Here is a 22105-nt window from a genome sequence, read left to right on the forward strand (position 1 = left end):
CACCTGTGGTAGATGGAACCAGCTGGTAGGTGAGAGGAGGGGAAGATCTGAGCAGCTGGTTCCAGTTAACTCCCAGTCTCCTCTGGGGCTCTTGGCAGCGCAGGGGAGAGCTCAGATCTGAGGGGGCTGGTGTTGGAGGAGGAGATGTTGGTATGGTGGGATGGGAGCTGCCAGCTGGGACGTGCATCACCGAGGAGCTGGGCCTGGCTGTAGGTTGCCTCCCCAAGAGACGGCTTTGGAAAGGTACGGTGGGCTGTGGAGGGAGGGGTTGGGGCTGGTGCTGAAGTGGAGCTGGGTTTGTCTCCTTCTAAAAGCTGCTTAATCTCCTGCCTTGCCTCGGGTCCATCCCGAGGGTCTTCGGGTCTTTACGCTGGGCTCTGGAGTTCCTGCAGAACTGAGGCTTGAGATTTACTTCAGAGACAAAGGTTTTGAGTAAGGGTCAATGTTCTGGTGGCTTTTGTGTTCAGTAGTTCCCCCATCAAAGGCCTCTGGCCAGTTTGGGACTCGGATGAAGAGGGTTGGTGGGGAAAGTGGGACTGCTCCAAGAGCGGGGACACGCGTGTGCCGGGGAGGGTGTGTGGGGGCTGGAGGCTTCGCTCCGTCCCGAGCCCTCGTCAGGGAAATGGGTTTTGTTTCTTCCTCGGATGTCGTAATGGGGTTCTGGTCTGCTGGGACCTTCCCCAGGTCCCTGCTGGTTTGCCATGGCCAGTGAGGTGCTCCCGCAGCCCCGTGCCCACAGCCATCCTGGGGCTAGTGGGGGATCATGCGTGGCTCCCACCCTCCCTGCGGGGCAGGACCTGGGCAGGAGTGACAGAGCTGCGTGGGTGTCAGGGCAGGAACAGAGCATACCCCTAATCAGCGAGCTGGCTGTTAATTGCCCCTAATCACCGAGCTGGCTAATTGCCTCCTACATGCACCATTGCACTCAGCCGGGTGCTCGGAGAAACGGGCTGTTACCAAACCCTGCTCTGGGGCTGCCCCGAAGAGGAACACCAGGAAACAACGGGCCTGATGGCAGCCCCGCTCCCCTCGCTCGTCTCTGTGTATATTTATCTTTATAAATATATAAAATTTATTTTTTTATATCTATATATCTCTGCGCTGCCAGGCTCTAGGTGTATTTATCTCTATAAAAGCCACACAGAAATATGACTGAAGTGAAGCCCTCACGCAGCCGTCCAGCGGGCTCTGGGGGTTCGCCGGGGTGTGAATAAATAGTGGTGTTTTGCTGCCCTGTTTTTGGTGGTGTCACTCGTCAGGAATTCGAAATGAAACGAGGTGAAAATGAGTATTTGTGATAAAGATCTCGCTGTGTCATCGCTGAAGCTGCAGGGGATGACACATGGGGCAGAGCCGTGTAGTTGTGACAAGCCCATCAGCGCGGGGGTGGTCACGGGTGCCAAGAGGGACCTTCTGGGCTGTGTTGGGGAACCAGCGTGGGCTGTGAGACGGGGTGTGTGCCCCGGGGGGCTCCGCTAACGTACCGGTGTACGGGGGGACCCTGCCAGGGTCACGCTCCAGCTTCCACGGGCAGCAGCTTGAGCACTGACTTGGGCGGCGGTGAAAGATGGGGTCACGCCTGCCTCGGGCGCTGGTGGGCAAGGGCAGAGGGTTTGTCATGGAACCAACGGTTCTGGGCAGCGGGATGAAGGCGCTCGGTGCCTGGGAGGAAGGACCAGCACCTTGAATATGTCCAGTTCTGGGCCAGCTCGGGCTTGGCCGGCAGTAGGGTGCGACCAGGGCAAGGCCCCGACCTGATTTCTCATGGTTTCCCTTCGCGCCGCGTCGCTGTGGGTTGTCAGGGCTGGTTCCCCCTGGGGCTACTCCTGAAACAAAAATGGAAATGATTGTTTCAAAAAAGTTCTGTATTTCCTGTTACTTGCAAAATAAGCCCAAAACTCTTGGTAGTGATGAGGGTGTGATCTTAAGCACCGAGCTGAGCTCAGGCAAAGCCCTTGCCCGCAGGCTGGCTGTGATTGATCCCTAACGAATGAAACATTAGTGGGCTTGTAACAGCGATAACACCAGGCTGGGGTGACGCCTCCTCGGTGCTGCAGCTGTTCAGGGCGCTCGTTAGCGTTCATCCTAAACGAAGGCTCTCCATGGGCACGCTTGCCTCGGGGTCCATGATGGAGGGCCGGCTCCTGCTCCCCTTTCTGCTGGCAGCGAGGCTCTGTGCGGGGTGCTGAGGGGTGCCAAGGGGTGCCATCCACCAGCGCCAGGCTGCTGCGCTCCCAACGGTCTCCCCATCGCCCTCGAGTGATGGGGATGCAGGCCAAGCGTGGTTTGGGTGCGTTCTGGTTTATCTTCTTGGTTTCTCTCTCACCCCTCGCTGATCCTATAAAGTAACACAGAAATATCAAACTTGAGGCTGTGGCTTTTCCACGAGCAGTCACTGATTTCACGTGTGTGAATCAGAATCAACCAGGTTGGAAGAGCCCTCTGGGATCATCGAGCCCAACCATTGCCCTGACACCACCATGGCAACTAGACCAGGGCACTAAGTGCCATGTCCAGGCTTTTCTTAAACCCCTCCAGAGATGGTGACTCCACCACCTCCCTGGGCAGCCCCTTCCAATGGCTAATGACCCTTGCTGAGAAGAAATGCTTCCTGATGTCCAACCTGACCCTCCCCTGGCGCAGCTTGAGGCTGTGTCCTCTTGGCACGCAGCTGTCTCTGCTCCTGCTCTTCTTGGAAGGCCAGGCCTCCTGCGAGAGGAAATGGAAACGGTGAAGCCGCTGCCTGGAGCGGTTCCTGCTGATGTTTTTCCATAGAGTGAAACTGGAAATGACTTTTTAGAAAAATATATTGTCAGAGTATTTTTGTTCTGCAAAAATACCTCATTATAATCGACAGCATCCTTGCTAGGGAACAAAAATAAGCGCATTGCTAAGGACAAGCTGGTGTTTGTTCCTCCTTGCCCAGCAATAGAAAGCTGACTGGGTTCCAGTTCCTGCCGCTGCGCCAGTGCAGAGGATTTTGTTGGTGTTCCTGTGGGTGCCTTTGGCTCAGCAGAAGGCTCCGGGGAAAATGAGTGCAGGGAAGGGCTGGGCTGGGCACCCTTTACCCGTGAACCCTCGCAGTAGTGCTGAGCGGTCACGACGCCGGTTTGACGGCCGGTACCCAGAGCCCGCCCGGTGCAGCCTTGAGCGATCTCCTTAAATTATGGTCACGGCCAGTGCCCTGGAGCAGGGTCCCGCAGGGCTGAGAGCAGCAGCAGGGTCATTGCACTGCAGAAAAAGGGGGAGATTGTGAATGAGGGTGGTCACAGTGACGGGGTCAGATCTTGCTCGGTGTGTTCATGTGAGTAGCTGCAATGAAACCGGAGCACTGTGATACGTGTGATTGATGGATGACTCTGGATTAGTTGGGAGGGGGGAGTTGGGACGTGATATTTAAAGCGAACAGGGCCTAAACTCTGGGCCCCGCACTTCAAGAAAGATGTTGAGGTGTTGGAGCGAGTCCAGAGGAGGGCGACCAAGCTGGTGAAGGGTCTGGAGGGTTGGAAGAGCCCTCTGGCATCATCGAGTCCAACCATTGCCCTGACACCACCATGGCAACTAGACCAGGGCACTAAGTGCCATGTCCAGGCTTTTCTTCAACCCCTCCAGAGATGGTGACCCCACCACCTCCCTGGGCAGCCCCTTCCAATGGCTAATGACCCTAAGGACCCTTAGTTGCGACAGGCTGGACTACCTGCCATCGCTTTAGGAGCTGGGATGCAGGGTAAGGATTTAAACAGCTGTGATAACGTTGTGGGTCAGGCCTAGGTTTGTAAGGCAGTTCATGTCCTTCCCTTCATGGAAAAAGTAAAGCCTGATGTTTAAATGCGATGACATTTCGATACTACAGACTTACAGGGGTTCTTGTTTTGCCTGCCGAGACAAACCACGTACAGATGTGTAAGAACCAGGATCTCCTGCAGAAAAATCCTGAACAACTAAGTTTTAAGCAAGAGTTTGCACTGCTGCCCACCAGGACAGGTTTTTATTGAAAATACCATTGCAGAGCGCCTGTCGTGCCAGGCTGGGGAAGGATGTTTGCAGTAAATACCACCATGGGATCCAATTCCTGGTTATTTCCCATGAACTCAGTATTTGCAGAGTCAGACCAAGTGGCTTTAATTTTCACTGGGATGGAACGATGAGGCCAACGCACCAACTGACGCCTCTTCCAGATAATCTCTGGCTGTGATCAGCTGAAGTCAGACGATTCCTGCTGATGGAGACGGTTCAGGTGCTTTCGCTCTCATTCCTGTCCATTTTCCATACCCAGAGCATTAAGCACATGAAGCAGAGTTTAGAAACGTTCGATCAAACCACACCTTGAATCCTGTGTCCAGTTGTGGGCCCCGCACTTCAAGAAAGATGTTGAGGTGTTGGAGCGAGTCCAGAGGAGGGCGACCAAGCTGGGGAAGGGTCTGGAGGGTCTGACCTACGAGGAACGGCTGAGGGAGCTGGGGGTGTTTAGCCTGGAGAAGAGGAGGCTCAGAGGTGACCTTAGTGCAGTCTACAACTACCTGAAGGGAGGTTGTAGCGCAGTGGGAGTCGGCCTCTTCCCCCAGGCAACCAGCGATAGGACAAGAGGACACAGCCTCAAGCTTGGCCAGGGGAGGTTCAGGTTGGACATCAGGAAGCATTTCTTCTCAGCAAGGGTCATTAGCCATTGGAAGGGGCTGCCCAGGGAGGTGGTGGAGTCACCATCTCTGGAGGGGTTTAAGAAAAGCCTGGACATGGCACTTAGTGCCATGGTCTAGTTGCCATGGTGGTGTCAGGGCAATGGTTGGACTCGATGCTCCCAGAGGGCTCTTCCCACCTGATTGATTCTGTGATTTATGCAGCTTGATAAAATTTCTCGAGCATGCGGGAGGTGTGTGCTGGGACACCGAGGGCTGTGCAGGGCAGCGGTTCCTCAGCAGGTCCTGTGTGGACACCCAGAGAGCTGACGGGAGGGAAACGACGTCTGAAGGCAGGCGGCTGATGTTGCTCTTTCACAAGCCGTGGGTAACCGGCCGTGTTTGGGAAGCAGCTGTTCCCCTCTTATCTCCTGCCCGGGCACAGCACAGGCAGGCACAGGACGGGATGGCCCCGTCCCCTACCCGGGGGGACACGGTCCTGTCCCCTCCCTGTGCTCAGCTGTCCTGCCGGGGTTGAGCAGAGGTTGTGAAACTTGGCTCACCGGTGATTTATGCGTGCTAAAACTGTCCGGTGCCCCTCCTCCTGGGCTGCCGGTGACGCTGTGCGGGGTGAGGGGTGCAGGGTGTAGGTGGTGGTGGCTGCCCCAGCCCAGGGGCTCGGGGCTCCGGCGCATCTCGTGGACAGCAGCCGCCTGCTGGATCAGCCCTGGAAGATGTCTCTGGGCAGATGTTCCCACCGGGGGAGAATGAAGAAGTAGTGACAGTTTCATCCCAGAACAGAAGCACCAAAAGGCTCCTTCGTGCTCCTGTCCTCCTACGTGCCTCCCCTGGTTGTGAGGAGCAGATGCTGGAACATTTCCCTGGTGCTAAAAACCTGTCCTGAAGGAAGGCTGATGCTGATGCTGGCCACACCAGGCGAGGGTTTGCTGTAATCTCAGTGCTGCCACGGACCTGCTGCTAGTTCTGGCTTAATATCCCCTGGGTCCAGCCCACGTGTGCATTGGACGGAGCTCCCTCGAGGAGGAACATGCCCCCAGGCCTCCTCGCTGGTGGGGCCAGAGTGCAGATAAACTTCATCACGGCTCTCACTTCAGGCTCGCTCGGCAGCACGCAGCTCCTCTGCCCTCTCCGAGTATCTCCGTTTCTGCTCGTGGAGGTCGTTACAGCACGAGAACTCGGCGTGTGAGTTGTTCAGATTGTTCCTTCTGATACGCTGGGTCTTGCCCATGTCCTCCCCGCGCTGCGTGTTCTAGGTGAGCCGCTCGCCCCCAGCTCTGGCTGAGTCACCCGTGGTTGGGGAGTCTCCTTCTCTGGAGATATTCAAACCCGCCTGGACGTGACCCTGTGCAACGTGCTCTGGGTGACCCTGCTTTGGCAGGGGGTTGGGCTGGATGATCTCCAGAGCTGACGTGGGCATGACTAAATGTCCAAACAGGTTGTCCTCACCCATTAACTCCTCTTCATGGGGAGTGTTGCGTGCTGGCCAGGGCATAAGCTGGGCGACAGACTCGGGCAGGGTCACAACCAACGCTGAATGCAAACCCTGGGGAGAACAGTGACAAGGTCCAAGCAAGGGCCAGCAGAGCCAAGGTCCCTGCAGAGCCAACTGGTCCCACAGCCTGGGAGGACACGGTTCAGCGTCTCACAGAATCAATGAGGTTGGAAGAGCCCTCTGGGATCATCGAGTCCAACCATTGCTCTGACACCACCATGGCAACTAGACCATGGCACTAAGTGCCATGTCCAGTCTTTTCTTAAACCCCTCCAGAGATGGTGAATCCACCACCTCCCTGGGCAGCCCCTTCCAACGGCTAATGACCCTTGCTGAGAAGAAATGCTTCCTAATGTCCAACCTGACCCTCCCCTGGCAAAGCTTGAGGCTGTGTCTCACCGAGGGGCAGAGGAGCACGGCTGCGAGACACCCTGATGTGACATTGTCATCACTCCAATGGGCAACTCCAGGATGCAAACATGGAAACCTCAGGAGTGCGTCTACCTGACTCTAAGGGATGCAGCATCAAAATACCACGCTCCTGCTTCAGCTACAGGCTTGGCAGCTTCTCTAGGCTGGCTTGGAAGTGCACCACAAGCAGCAGCTTCTCCTGTGAGCTCTGTGTTCCTTAGGTTTGTGTTGCAAACATCTGGCAGGCTTTGGTTTGCTTGTTTTTGCACACATTTTAGTCATTTCTGCCGTGCTCCGAACACGCTGCCGTGGACGGCGCTGGGGGAAGCCGCGGCACTCTGCAGGAAGCCAGTCTAGCCAGTGCAAATCTATGCTTGCTCTGGGAGGGACGTCAGGAAGGATGAATATTTGCCCTGTGGCATCAATTTCCTGTCTGGCGTTCTCCAAAAAGCAGCTGGAAAACGCCCAGGAACGCAGATGGATGTATGTGGGCCTGGCCCCCTCCTGGCAGTGGTGAGGAGGAGAGCCTTGGGGCTTGTCACAGACCTTCTTCCCAAGCCCCAGCCGCTGTCCCCCTCTGAAATTCCCAGAATCATCACTTTCCTGGAGAGCTCCTCTCCTCCGGAAATATGAATTCATCGTTCAATTTAATGTACCATACGGGCAGACGTGGAAAAATGCAGGTTCTGCCTCAGGAGATGGAGTGATGCAAGCGATGGGGTCAGCAAGTGGTGTGTGGGACCCGGGCCAGCCGCACAGCCGGCAGCTCCTCCGCCAGCCTCTCAGGACACCTCCCACCTCCTTGACCTTTGTAACGACAGCGAGTTTTAACGATTTCCTTGACGAGTCTGCTGCGGGGTAACTCAGCGCCGTGTCCGCCGCTGCCATCCTTCGGGAGGAGCTGGGGGGATCGGAGGATGGAGGAACAGATTCATTATTTATTGTTACAACAGGTAGCATCTGAGTATTAGTCTACTAAATAATGCTGCTTGTACACGAGGCTCCTAATGAAACCCTGTGCTGTCTTGGCTCTTGTAGATCAAGGAATTGGCCCCTTCCCAGGCACTTCTCGTGCCCCTCTGATGGTGTGGAGCAGGAGGACATTGTCTCTCCCAGCTCCTTCCCACAGGGGCAAACGTCAGCTAACGAAAGTTGGCTTCTTCATCTGACCCAAAACAAAACTTCTCAGTCAGTGTTCCTGCTTTCCTTCTCGTGAAACTCACCCAAGAAAGGCTTTCTTTGTCCCTTCACAGTTTGTGGTTATTGGTTCTGGTTATGGAAATACTTTATTTGGATAGTTATAGAATCACAGAATGGTTTTGGTTGGAAAGGACCTTTAAGGTCATCAAGTCCAACCATTAACCCAGCACGGCCAAGTCCACCACTAACCCATGTCCCTCAGCACCACATTACACGGCTTTTAATACCTACAGGGATGGGGACTCCACCATCTCAGGCTTTGGCAGGAAAGGAGCAGGGGGAGGCACCCCTGCCCCTCCTTATTTATAGAATGGTAGACTGATTTGGGTTGGAAGGGACCTTAAAGATCATCTAGTTCCAACCCCCTGCCACAGGCAGGGACACCTTTCCTCTAGACCAGGTTGCTCAAAGCCTCATCCAGCCTGGCCTTAAACACCGCCAGGGAGGGGGCCTACGGCTTGGTTCAGCTCCTGGGGGAACTGGTGCTGCTCTGACCAGGTCTGGAGGCACTGGAGCTCCTCCAGCGCTGAAGTAAGAGGTGGAAACCAGTAAGTTCCTGGGATCTGGCCCTTTTGAGAAAGGGAAAGGGAGGCTGCAAGGTCCTGTGTGGGCTCCACGCTCACCCAGCAGCAGGGTCTCAGCTGCTGGTCAGTCCTACAGCCGTGCACACGCAGTCAACTGCTGTCACGTTTGTGGGGAAGGGACGACACTGACAGCACGGCAGCAGCTCTTCTGGAGGGGGGAGGCAGGAAAGGCTGCAGGGATTGTCCTGGGAAGGAATAACAAGTGACAAGAGCTGCGTTGTGGTGACAGCCCGCGGAGGAAGGCAGCGTGCAGAGTGGTGCGATGCTCTTTGCCCGAGGAGGCTCGGGGTGCAGCTGAGGGCAGGAGAGCACCCGATGGGCATGCGAGCGGGGGGGGTCACTGGGGAAGGGCACCAGATTGCACCGATTAGCTACGCTGGCGGCACAAGGCTGCAGGGGCAGCGGTGCCACGGCTGCCATGGCCCTTTCTGATAGCTCTTGACATCGCTCTCCCTCCTCCCGTGCCCTGGAGCGACCCGGAGTGCAGCTGGCCACCGTGGCCGGCACGCAAAGCACCGGGTGCCAAAGCTGCAGGACTCCCAGCACCCTCCAGCATCTTGCATCACTCGCTGAGATTTTTTTTTTCTGATTTCATCAGTCAGAATCACAGAATCAATGAGGTTGGAAGAGCCCTCTGGGATCATCGAGTCCAACCATTGCCCTGACACCACCCTGGCAACTAGACCAGGGCACTAAGTGCCATGTCCAGGCTTTTCTTAAACCCCTCCAGAGATGGTGGCTCCACCACCTCCCTGGGCAGCCCCTTCCAATGGCTAATGACCCTTGCTGAGAAGAAATGCTTCCTAATGGCCAACCTGAACCTCCCCTGGCGCAGCTTGAGGCTGTGTCCTCTTGTCCTAGCACTGGTTGCCTGGGAGAAGAGGCCGACTCCCACTCGTGTAGGTCCGAGTCAGAAATGCATTTAAATCTTATTTACAGTTCAAACACGTGCTGAAAGTTAAGCAGATGCCAAGCGCTCCCCTGATACAGTGGGTTTGGGGTTTATTTTTCTTTTTTGTATTAAATCATGCACTGTTATAGCATAAATAATGTGACTGAATTTGTTTGGCAATCTTTTCGCCTGCAACATCTCTCATGGCTTTTCAGGGGAGGTAAAGCAAAAGTAGCTCTAGCTGTTGTACTAAATAAGGCTGTCACCCACCCCAGCTGTGGAACAGGGGATTGTTACCTGTCTGGACAAGTAAGTAGATTTTTCTGTCTTCCAGGGTACATTTTCCTTTTGCTGTGCCTCTGTGAGGCCAATTAACATTAATGGGAGTTGTATATACACACCCAGCAGAGACCAGACCCTTACAGGAGGACCTCGTTAGCTCTTTCTTACTGTGGCTTTCATTCTGAGTTGCTAAATTTTATGGATTAGCAAGAATGCTAAAAAATATGGAAAAGCAATCCTGGCTAGTGCCATACCAAAGTGCTTGCTTAATGAATCTTAACGAGTCGGGTTTGAGAATGAATCGGTGGGTCCATGTATAACCAGACCTCTGGAAAAACCATACAAAGGCAATGTGATGAGCCAGCTGTATAAATATCCCCCTGCGTGGTCCTGACCTCTTCCACTCAGTGTAATTCCCCGAGGAACTCTGTTTCCAAGGGGAAAACACTAGAAATTCTCATAAACTTTGCCTTCCCAACCTTCCAAAGGGGCGTTTGCAAAGGGAGTCACGCACAGGAGAGCGCCCAGAGGATCTCCTTGGGACAATGATGCTACAAGGGTTGCTCATCTCCTGGGACAGCGCTGTGAGTCCCAACCACCCTCCGTCCTCGAGGAAACTGAGCTGGTATTTTCAAGGACACTGTGTATTTAAGACAACTCAGAGAAACCTGCAGCCTCTGACATCATTCCTCTGGCCTAGGGATGCTTGTTTTTTCCCACGTTATGGTGGGATACCATTAGATGTGCTTTCGTGTGTGATTTCCCAGTGGTATTTGAAGGGCCCTCAGCAAGGGAAGATCCTTCCCTGTTTCTTCTTCTCCCCGTGGGTTTGAGGGAATGTAATTGCAAAAGGAAAGCAGGTTCAGAGTGAAGCTGTTTCTCATCCCTCTTCCCATGCACACCCTGGAGTGAGGAACACACGCTACGTGTCAAACAGCGAAGCATCTAAATTCAACCTGTATCAATGTGGGTTAATTATCAGGATCACGGGGAAAAATGAACACAGTTGAAAAGGAATGACAAAACTGTGATAAAGCACACGGAGGTTGGGAAATCACCCTCCTTTTTAAAGCAGCAGATTATGAAAAACTTAAACATAAGATTTAAATAGAAAACTGTGTCAGGACTATCCAGATGCCCTCTTTCCTTCCCTGCAGTCATCTTCAGAAGTATTTCTGTTCTTTTCTGCTCCTCTGTGGAATATTTTTTCATTCTTCAGTTGATGATTTGTCCTTTGTCATGTTTCTGTGTGAGGATTTATATGTTTTCCCATGAGGCACATAAAGAGCTGAATTCTGAAAGCCCTGCAGCCTGGGTTATGTAGCCCAGAATCACCATGGTTTTCCTCCTGACTGCTCACCGTGAGCACCCACCTATCTCCACCTGCATCTCTGTTCAGGTCTCCCTGAACTAGGCTCACCATGGGATGAGACCTAATTCATGGTGCTTCCTCCCAAGGGTGCACAGACAGAACACGGGCTCTGGGGGGACTGCACTGATCTCACTAACTTGCTTTTGAAACCTGGTTACCTTAAATTGCGCCGTGCCCTGGTTGGGGCTTACTTGCATTTGCTTCTGTAATATGCTGATTTAGCTCAGAAAAAGCTGTAATCACCTGGTTATTGGGATATTTGGAGGCTCAGAGGTGACCTTAGTGCAGTCTACAACTACCTGAAGGGAGGTTGTAGCGCAGTGGGAGTCGACCTCTTCTCCCAGGCAACCAGCGCTAGGACAAGAGGACACAGCCTCAAGCTTGGCCAGGGGAGGTTCAGGTTGGACATTAGGAAGCATTTCTTCTCAGCAAGAGTCATTAGCCATTGGAAGGGGCTGCCCAGGGAGGTGGTGGAGTCACCATCTCTGGAGGGGTTTAAGAAAAGCCTGGACATGGCCCTTAGTGCCCTGGTCTAGTTGCCATGGTGGTGTCAGGGCAATGGTTGGACTCGATGATCCCAGAGGGCTCTTCCAACCTGGTTGATTCTGTGATTCTCATCTCGCCTCTCAGGCCCCGTCATTCTGAAATTAGCTCTTGGGGTTGAACTTAGCCTTCTTACTTTCAAAAGAGCAAGCACACAAAAAGACAAGGTTTTCGTTCTTATTGTTGTTTCCAGTCCAGCTCTTTAATGCTATTTTTAGAATCCTGCGTTTTAATGCTGTGGCATGAATTGCTGGGATTTCCCTTTGCTAACATAAAATAGACAATCTGCACTTTGGCATTAGCAGTCAGCCAGGAAATCCATGCCTCGTGCCAGAAACGGGCCTTCTTTCATAAATCTGTATTTGCTTTAATTTCCTTTTGCAGCAATGACACGCCAGATCAGCTGCGTTGGTTTCTTGACGTATTATGTGGTGCCACATAACATGACAGGCTTAACTGGAGATGAGAGACCAGATCTGTCTCTTGTTTGATTCACTGGTGATACACACAGCTGGGAAATGCCAGTTTGCAAGAAATCAGGGGACTGTCTTCTGATCCCTATGAAGAACTGGCAGAAGGCAATTGTTCTACAGGGGGCTTTAAGTGTTTGAAAATATAAATGATCACAGAATCAATCAGGTTGGAAGAGCCCTCTGGGATCATCGAGTCCAACCATTGCCCTGACACCACCATGGCAACTAGACCAGGGCACTAAGTGCCATGTCCAGGCTTTTTTTAAACCCCTCCAGAGATGGTGACTCCACCACCTCCCTGGGCAGCCCCTTCCAATGGCTAATGACCCTTGCTGAGAAGAAATGCTTCCTAATGTCCAACCTGAACCTCCCCTGGCCAAGCTTGAGGCTGTGTCCTCTTGTCCTAGCGCTGGTTGCCTGGGAGAAGAGGCCGACTCCCACTCTGTTACACCCTCCCTTCAGGTAGTTGTAGACTGCAATAAGGTCTCCTCTCATGCATTAGACGTGCATCCTGTATGTCTAATTGCCTTTAACACCTTGACAGAATTATATGTTACCAATCATACACTTATTACGAGGCAAGGAAGCTGTAATCAAGTAGGCTGAAATCAACTGAAGGATCCAGAGATCCGGCTCCTCTTCCAGCTCTGCCACTCTCTGTTTTGCTGTGAAATGGGAATCGTTCTGTTGATCCACTTTTTGTGCAGTCTGTGATAGAAAACGTCTCTGTATAAATAACTTGTAATTATGCTTCTCTCTGGATCAGAGTGAATTTCCAAAACACTCACGTCCTGTTGCTACTGCGGCTGGTCTCTTCCTCTCGGCCAGGAAGGTATTACGTGGTTAGGATTATGTGAAGCAATTTTTTCATTTCTATTTTTAAGAGGCCTGAAAGGCGATACCTAAATGTTAGTCATTGCCATCCTTAAAATAAACCACACGGCCGCTCCAGGCACCGTGACAGTCATGGTTACAGCCCGGGGGACGCAGAGCAGCAGCGTGCGTGGCGTGGCATCCCCTGTACAGCTCGTTTTCAGCCGGGAAAGGTTCCCAGCACGTTGAACCAGCTCTCGGGTAGAGTTCCCTCAGGCTGCCTCACAAAGCCACAGCTCGTGCAGATGTGGCCCAGCCAGGATTGTGACAGCCGGTTCCTGGAACAGGGGTCAGAAGGGCTGCAGTTTATCTCACTGGGATGAACTCTCTTCTCAGGGGGACAAAGTTCAGCAGAGCTGTTCAGAGCAGCCCCCTGCTCTGTACTCGGGGGGGAAGAGCTCACCAGCCACCCAGCAAGTGCTGCTCTGGGGGAGGTGGGTGCTCCAGGGTAACCTGTCAAAGCACACGGGCAAATAAGGCCAGGTGATCTGTGTGCCACTGGCAATGCATGCATCGTGAGCCAGCTGCATGTGGACAGATTATCAGAGCCCTAAATTCACCTCACAGGCAGATCCCTGGAGACTAATGAAGTCCCAGTGACCACACTGGTACAAACATTTCTAGGGAAGGGATCATCCCTCTGGACTCGGCACTGGTGAGGCCGCACCTTGAATCCTGTGTCCAGTTCTGGGCCCCGCACTTCAAGAGAGATGTTGAGGTGTTGGAGCGAGTGCAGAGGAGGGCGACCAAGCTGGTGAAGGGTCTGGAGGGTCTGACCTCCGAGGAACGGCTGAGGGAGCTGGGGGTGTTTAGGCTGGAGAAGAGGAGGCTCAGAGGTGACCTTATTGCAGTCTACAACTACCTGAAGAGAGGTTGTAGTGGAGTGGGAGTCGGCCTCTTCTCCCAGGCAACCAGCGATAGGACAAGAGGACACAGCCTCAAGTTTTTCCAGGGGAGGTTCAGGTTGGACATTAGGAAGCATTTCTTCTCAGCAAGGGTCATTATCCATTGGAAGGGGCTGCCCAGGGAGGTGGTGGAGTCACCATCTCTGGAGGGGTTTAAGAAAAGCCTGGACATGGCACTTAGTGCCCTGGTCTAGTTGCCATGGTGGTGTCAGGGCAATGGTTGGACTCGATGATCCCAGAGGGCTCTTCCAACCTCATTGATTCTGTGATCTGTAAAGCAAACGGGAGCCAGAACTCGGCAATAAAAGAAAGCCTCCACCCTTTAGTACCACTGATAACTCAGCTGGTCTTTCCGCAAGCAGAAGGCTTCTGGAACAGGCATGGCAGGACAGCTTGGGCAGCCAAGCACCCCGGGGCAGTGGGTAAGCCTGAGCTGGGGCTGCATTCTTTTGGGGCAGGGACTGGCTCTTATCGTAAAGTTTTTAGAGCACCGAGTACTGTGGACCTTAATCCTGATGGGGCCTCTAGGCGTGACAGCTATATAAATATTTAATGTGCCTTTAATCTTGGGGTGGGGAATGTGACTTGTATCACCAATAGGAAGTGCTGATCCTCCGTCGTTGTTGATACTACGCTGAGTATCTACTACAGTATCTACCAAGATACTCTAAAGTGTACTCACAGGGATACTGCACAAAGAGCAAACAGGAGTGCTTTTAATCCCAGCTCAGCCAGCAAAACACTGCAGAACTCCCAGAATTGGAGTCTTTTCTCTCATGTTTGGAAAGAAAGGGCATCAAGTGAAGGTCGGGAGGCTTACGTTGTTGTGTGATTTTGTATTCTGTAGGGAAAAAAAGCATTGACTGTGAAAGGAGCCTGTAAACTGTAGGGTTCAAGATTTGTTCTTCTCCACGGCTTTCCTGTAGCTAAGGACGTGACTAATCCCCTGTGACAGCCCCATGCTTGGAGCCTGCTGCTCTCACCGGTGCAGCTGGGGACTCTGTCGCTTTTCACCACCACAACACAAAGTGATAACTCTTTTCCAACGGAATTGTCTCTGCAATGAAACGGAGGATCACTAAAAGTCAGCCTCTTCTCCCAGGCAACCAGTGATAGGACAAGAGGACACAGCCTCAAGCTTCGCCAGGGGAGGTTCAGGTTGGACATTAGGAAGCATTTCTTCTCAGCAAGGGTCATTAGCCATTGGAAGGGGCTGCCCAGGGAGGTGGTGGAGTCACCATCTCTGGAGGGGTTTAAGAAAAGCCTGGACATGGCACTTAGTGCCCTGGTCTAGTTGACACGGTGGTGTCAGGGCAATGGTTGGACTCGATGATCCCAGAGGGCTCTTCCAACCTCATTGATTCTGTGATTAAAGCACTTACCACAACTGTGGGAATAAATTCACTTTTATTTTATTCACAGTATTGTGAACAAATGGTGCATTACGTATTGCACATGGCCCCTGTGTGGTATGATGTGGGTGTGTACAGTCCCGAATGAAATGTGAATACCTTTGGTTTTAAGCCATGAGCTACTGCACTCTAAGGTGGACCCAGAAAGGGTGGCAGCACCCTCTTAGTCACTCTGGTGGAACCCCAGTTCAAGCCTGCCTTCCCAGCGAGGTTCAGTCTCGCACACGTACTGATGAAATGTAGGTTGTACCTTGCTGTTCCAGATTCCCTGGGGAGCAATTTCACCTCCGTGACAGATCTGGGCAACCTTCCAGTCTGCCCTCACTTGTACCTCAGGGGGCTTTCAGCAAAGAGGAGGCCATGGCTACACCTCCTCTCAGCCTCCTGCACCGCAGCACCCTGCGGCCTCTTTATTTCAGACCATAAAAAAGCTCTGGCAAGTTTTATCGCCGTGGTGTGTCAAGGTGGCTTGAAAATTGTGGCTGCAGTTCACCAGAGATGGGTGCAAAGCTACTGGTGAAATGTGATGTAAACAGGAAGAAAATACGCCTGTTCCCTTAGTGACTCCATAGTGACAGGGAAATGCTGCCCAATTTCACAACCATCTCTTTCCTCTCATGGGTCAAGTTCGCCGGCTCTCCTGAGTGAGGTGAGTAAGACAAGCTGGGTTCAGCCCTCAGCAGCACTTTGCTCTGCACATCATGACACGTCTCTGCCCCTGGACTGCCGACCTCCTGCTCCTCCCTGGAGACAAGCTGCTGGGAAGCTACAACTCACACCACGGGCACCAAGCTCTGGCAAAGAGCTGGACGTGAGCCTGCCGTGAGCCTTACCTAGGGGCGAAGCCGGGCAGAAACCAGCCAGCAGAACTAAGGTCACTCCGCGTGCTGAACCTCTCCTGGAGCCCAGCAAAGGGCTCTTAGCAGGAACTACCAACACCTTTTTTTGTGTACCTCTGGTAACACACTGGAGTCTCTGCTCCTGCTCCCAAACATCTCAACAGTTCCGGCCCTTCTGCTGACAACTGTGCCAAACCCTCCAACAGCTCTTTTCAGGACAAATGGCAAAGAAATCTAGAGCTTTTAAAGCAAGTATTTTGCCTAACGTTTCCTTTCTTACACCATTTAGGATAATTACAAGTAGCAAACTGATTATGTAAATCATGACTTGCTGACAGATAATTCACGGGAACGAGAGCTCAATTAATGCAATGAATTGTGGTGCTGAGCAGGTCATCACGCTCTTCTTACGTGCTGCAGGAGACCTGATGCAACCACCTTGTAACTTCTGCCGATTTCTATTCCAGGCCTCTCATAAATCAGCTTGCACGATGATGGTGATGCCTGTCACAATTCATTTAGCTCGAGGAGCTCTCACGAGCTGCCAGCTTAGCCAGCATCAGAGCAGCAATGAGCTGCAGGTTACCTCAGGTGGCCGTGGGCCATGAACTCCCTTTTGCTTAGTGCATTTGCAGTTGGTTGTAACAGGGAGCAGAATCAATTCAAACCCACTTGGCCAGCACCTACCTCAGTATCTATCTTTAGATCCCAGGAATAACCATTTTTGCACTTCAGTAAATGTTACCTATATTTTGGGTGACAAAAATACAGGCCCCCCTTTTGGATGGGGTCTTTACCTTGCCCCATTTGAAGTCAATGAGTTTAACTGATGAGTGTAAGAGGAAACAGGTTCTAAAGCAAAGCCAGAAAAAATCTCACTCTGTCTTGTTTTCTTCCAAGTTCCACGTACCAAGGTATAAGGGTATGGCTGTATTTTAACAAGAAGCTTGTAGCAACGGCATGCAAACAACATCCACATGGTGTTATCTCTTTGTGGGAGATAAATTTAAATTGTCAGGCCATGCCATGGAAATGCAACGTTTGCATTTTCCTATCAGGATGTGCCAGGACATCACGCTGCAATCGCAAATCATGAGGTGGTAACGTGGAGGAAGAGTGACCTAATGGCCTGCAAAGTACTATATGCTGTTATTTAGTGTTTTAAAAGGGTGCTCACAGCATCAGGAGACGGAGTGGAGCCCAAGAAAAGCTCTAGAGCTGTTTCAACAGCAGGTATCATAATACAATTTCAGGGCTTGCAAACCTCCATATTCCTTATTCATATGGATAAAGCCATTCCCTTCGTTGTGGGCTGGGAGACCGATGCATCTTTTCTGCAGGCTGGATCTCAGCATGATGGACACGTACTGATCTTGCCTCCTAGACTCAAGTCAGCCTCACCACCCTCCTTGGTATGCTCTGTCCTCTAAACATCCAGGCTTCCTTCATTCATTTTTTCTCTGCATCTTTTCCTGTTTCACAATGACTCCACAGTTCCTTCATCATTGCCTGGTATTTCTTCCAGTAGCTCTCTCAGACTGTTAAGTAACATCTGTCTTGTTTCATCCATTCTCACCCTCTTTCAGTGGGGAGGGCCTTGGGTGCAGTTTCTGTTTTGGCAGGATTTTCAGGTTTGTTTTTTTTTAAAGCCAACAGTATAAGTGTTTTCCTCCCTACAGATTGTGTGTTTAAATTAGGAACAAGCAAATCACTCTGCTCGTGGATGGGGGAAGGGGAAAGATTTATGGGGTTTCTGAGTTCCCGTGGGAGTTTCCTAGCAGGCCCCTGGGAAACTGCTGAGTCCTGCACAGACGAACCTCACCCTGATGGTAAAAGTTCTGTTTTGCCTGAGGAGCCATCAGAAATGCCACCATCCTCCTCGTCCTGGAGCATTATGTGATCTTTTAGATATGCTGAGCCCTTGAATGCCTTAAAGAACAAAACCTTGAACCCTTCTGCACTGATATCCCAGGGGGTTGGGCTTTTGCTTGGTCATTTCTTCCCCAAATCATGTCCTGCGTGCGGGCTGTCTGTGCCCTCTTGCCCTTCGTGCCCGTTCCTAACCACTTGACTGCTGAAGCTGCCTCTGTCCTCCTAGTCCTTTCTCACTTCAGCCTCGTATCTGTGACGCTTTTCCTGGCACCCTTCCCAAGTTCTCTTGCTGCCAACTCAGACTCAGTACGAGCTTCTTGTATTCCCTTTCAAACCCTTTTCTATCACGGCAAATAAACCCCCTGTCCTCTACACATACACTCCTGATATTATCCTTGACAGCTCTTCACTTCTGGCACTCAGCTGCTGCTTCATCATGAAGATTACTTCTCTGATTCACCTCATGTGCTCCTGCAGCCAAAAGCTTGACTTGGGCTTGGCAATGTCACAGCAGGAGTACTGGGATCTCCTCCCTCACCATCCCATCCCTGCCTCGCGTGCCCCGCTGCCATTAGCACGCTCCTGTTTCACTCTGCTATTTGGGCCAGCATCACGCTACCTTCGGTGTCTGGTACTGCCACCTCACCTCTGCCTTTCTGCACATACCCCGCTCCTTTAGGCTTTGTCCTGATTTTATCATTTTCATGCTGCTTCGGAGAGTTTCTATCCTACTGCTGTCCCTTTGCACAGAACGACACAGCTGACCTTGACTCCCAGGTAGCCCTCACATCCAGAACTTCCTTCCAGAGACTGCTCTCCCACCATGATCTCGTCCTTGTGTGTGTGGGGGCAGAGCAAACCGAACCAATCTAGCACACAACATAGCTTGAAAACAGGAACTAACCCAACGCGCACGCAGCGCCAGAAATAACCTCGCTGCCGTACGCCGTGCGAGCCCTGTCCTTCCCTTGACCCCTCCCTGCCATCTCTCCTCCTCGTGGCAGCCTCTGCATCGGGACCCCTCCTGCTCCCCCGCAAAGCCCCCCGCGTCCCTACGGCACCGCAGGGCTGAGCCATCAGCGCTCCAGCCCTGCTCTGCCCTGGCTGGAACCGCCAGCAGCTTCCCAGAGGAGTTATTTTCAGACAACGCTGCAAAACCAGCTTCCCTGCGCTGGTCTTTGTAGCGAACAAATAAAAGGACAGCCTAAAACGAGAGAGTTAGTATAAAAGCGTGATTTTTCTTTTACCCAAGAACAGGCACACCTGCTCGCCCTCATGCACCCACCGTTCCTGCTCTGTGCGAAGCGGCTGTTGGTGTTTATCAGCCTTTTTCCCCAGCTGCCCGCTGGCACGGACTTTGCTCCTCCGGGTTGGGATTTCTAAGCAGCGGGAGGCTTTCCACGTGCGCTTGAGAAGGTACAAAGCCTACCGGAAAACAATGGAAATAGCTGGCTTATGACTGCTGCGTGTCACGCACTCACTTCTGGCCCGTTCGTTTGTCCTTGGAGCTGCTCGCGCCGCCTGGAACCTGATCTCCAGCGGTCCCGGCTGGCACGCACACCGGCCGGCCGCCGCGCCACGTGGCCCAGGCGCGGCCGGACTCGGCCCACGGGAGCCCTGAGCACCCTGGATACCTGGACTGGGGCGCAGGGGCCATGACGGAGCGGGGATTGTGTGTGGGCTCCCTGCAGGGGGGAAACAGCCGCTTCAGAGCGGAGCGTGGCAGGAGCAGCTTCGCCTCTGCTATGCTTCCCCTGGGGGACCCCCCGTGAGCGTCCTGGCTGGCAGCAGCATGTGCCTGCCAGGTTCTTCTCAGCCCCAGGACAGGCTCTTCTCAGCCCCCCAGGACAGGCTCTCCTCAGCCCCCCAGGACAGGCTCTCCTCAGCCCCCCAGGATAGGATCTCCTCAGCCCCCCAGGACTGGATCCCCTCAGCCCCCCCAGGACTGGATCCCCTCAGCCCCCCATGTGCAGGCTCCTCTCAGCCTCCCAGGACTGGATCCCCTCAGCCCCCCCAGGACTGGACCCCCTCAGTCCCCCAGCACAGGCTCCCCTCAGCCCTCCATGTGCAGGCTCCCCTCAGCCCCCCAGGACTGGACTCCCTCAGCCCCCCAGGGCTGGATCCCCTCAGCACCCCAAGGACAGGCTCCCCGCAGCCCCCCTATGGGCAGGATCCTCTCAGCCCCCCCATGGGCAGGATCCCTCAGCCCCCCCAGCACAGGCTCCCCTCAGCGGGCGCACCCGCGGGCGGGAAGGGAGCAGCCGGCGCTCCCCCTCCCTCCCTCCCCGCCTCTCCCGGCCGCTGCGTGCCGGCCGCCGCTCCCCCCCGCCGCGCCGCGGCCATCCGCGCTGATCTCATCGCCGCACGACACCCTCCCGCGGCACGTTAGGCGGCCATCGCGTGAGAGGCGCTGGGCGCCCGGCCCGCCGCCCCCCCGCTTCGCCGCCGCCGCCGCCATCACGCAGGGGGAACATATGCCGGCAAGGCGCGGCCAGGCGCCCCCCCCGCCCCTCTCCCCGCGCCCATCAAAGGCGCTGCCTTCTCCGTCTCGCTCTTAATGCCGCTCCTAATTAAATACCTCCGCGGGGGCCGAGCCGCCCTTCACACGCAATCCTCCCCCCCCGCGCCGGGGTGAGCCCCGCTGCCTGCCCGCAGGCACTGCGGGGGGGTGGGTGCAGCGCGCTGGGAACCCCTCTTACTTTATATTTTATTTATTTTAAAATCCCCAGCTCTTCCATTCTGACCTTTGAGCCATGGGCGAGTTAATGTTTGCTTTGCGCTGCGGGGCGATGACTTGGGTGACATTCCCACGCCACCCCCCCCCCATCCCTTCCCACGCAAGACACCCATCTGCACCCCCTCCCCTTAATCCCCCACCTCGCGTTGGATCACGAAGAGGTTAAAGGAGGTGGTGGTAGGCGGGGGGGGGGTGGGGGGAAGCTGGGGCATGCGGCTCCGCTTGCTGCCAAACCGGGGATTAACGATGCAGCGCAGCACGGAGGTCGGCACGCAACGTGGAGCGGGTCACGCCGGCAACACACGCGAGGGCTGGGGGGGGGGGGCAGCCACCCGTGGGACCACGCTGTAAAGCCGGGGGGACCACGACTTTGCATCCCAATATCATTGCAACAAAGTCTACTCATGCAAATTTTCCTTTTTTTCCCAATAAAATTCCCTATCTTCTTCAATAGCAAGCTGCCCCCCTTGCCTGCAAGCAGCTTACTCCACCAAGAAGAAACCTATTCCCTATTCAGCTGCTCTGAAAAAACAGTACTGGTGCTTTGCCCTATGCTGCGCTGACCCAGAGACGCAACCTTTGCAGCTAAGAGCGAGTTATGCATAAATTAAATCAGGTTAACAAGGCCGGTGGAAGGTCGCCTTGTTTTTCACCGTGGCCTCTTTCCAGTTTTTAGTGGCTGTCCGCAAATCGGTTTTGCTTTGAGCATATGTGAATTGCTTTGGGCATATAGGAATTGCTTTGGGCATGCAGAAAATACTTTGGGGATATAGAGAAAGCCTTGGGCATATAGGAGATGCTTTGGGCATGTAGGAATTGCTTTGGGCAGGCTGGAAATCGGCTTTGGGAGGTGAGCAGCCCTGCTGTGCTCATGACCCCTCATCTGCAGCATCACACGCCTGCGCCAGGTTCAGACAGAGAGAGACGCGGCCTGTGCCAGCTCCCTTGCTGGGGACCGTGGGGACAAAGCAGATGGCCGTTGGCACAGCTGATGGGATGCGATAAAACCGAATCTCACGGCAGCTCGGTTTTCTGGCCTGCGTTGAAGGGGCCGCACGTAACCAGCGATGAGAAGAAGCGGGGAGGCAGAATGTGAAATTAATTCCATTGAAACAGGGTTACGCTGCAAACTCTCACATCTTTTCCTGATTTATTTATTTTTATTGCTTCACTGGGAGCTCAAGAGGATTTCGTTGGGAGCTGGCGGCGCGGAGCCGGTTCACACGGAGGCTGAGCGCACGCCTGGGGTTTGACACGAAACTCACCCCGCCGTGAGGGCCGGTTTTGGGGCGGCAGCTCAAACGGAGCAAACGCTTTGCGGGGACACCGGGCCGCCGCTCCTGCCGGGTCCCCCCTCCCTGCCCCGCAGAGCCAGCTCCGGGCAGCGCAGCTCCTCCCTTCACATTATTCATTTCCAACGGGGCCGGCTGGTTACGCGGGGGTCCAGGGGGCACCGCGCTCCCGCAACGTCCCCCCCACCCCGCACCGCGCCGGTTTTGCGCGGGCCCCGCCCACGTAACGCGCACGCGCAGGGCCGTGCGCCGTTGCCGCGGTGACGGAGGAAGCCGCGGTAAGAAAATG

This window comes from Nyctibius grandis, chromosome 8, assembly GCF_013368605.1.
Source record: "Nyctibius grandis isolate bNycGra1 chromosome 8, bNycGra1.pri, whole genome shotgun sequence".
In the NCBI taxonomy this organism is placed as follows: domain Eukaryota; kingdom Metazoa; phylum Chordata; class Aves; order Nyctibiiformes; family Nyctibiidae; genus Nyctibius; species Nyctibius grandis.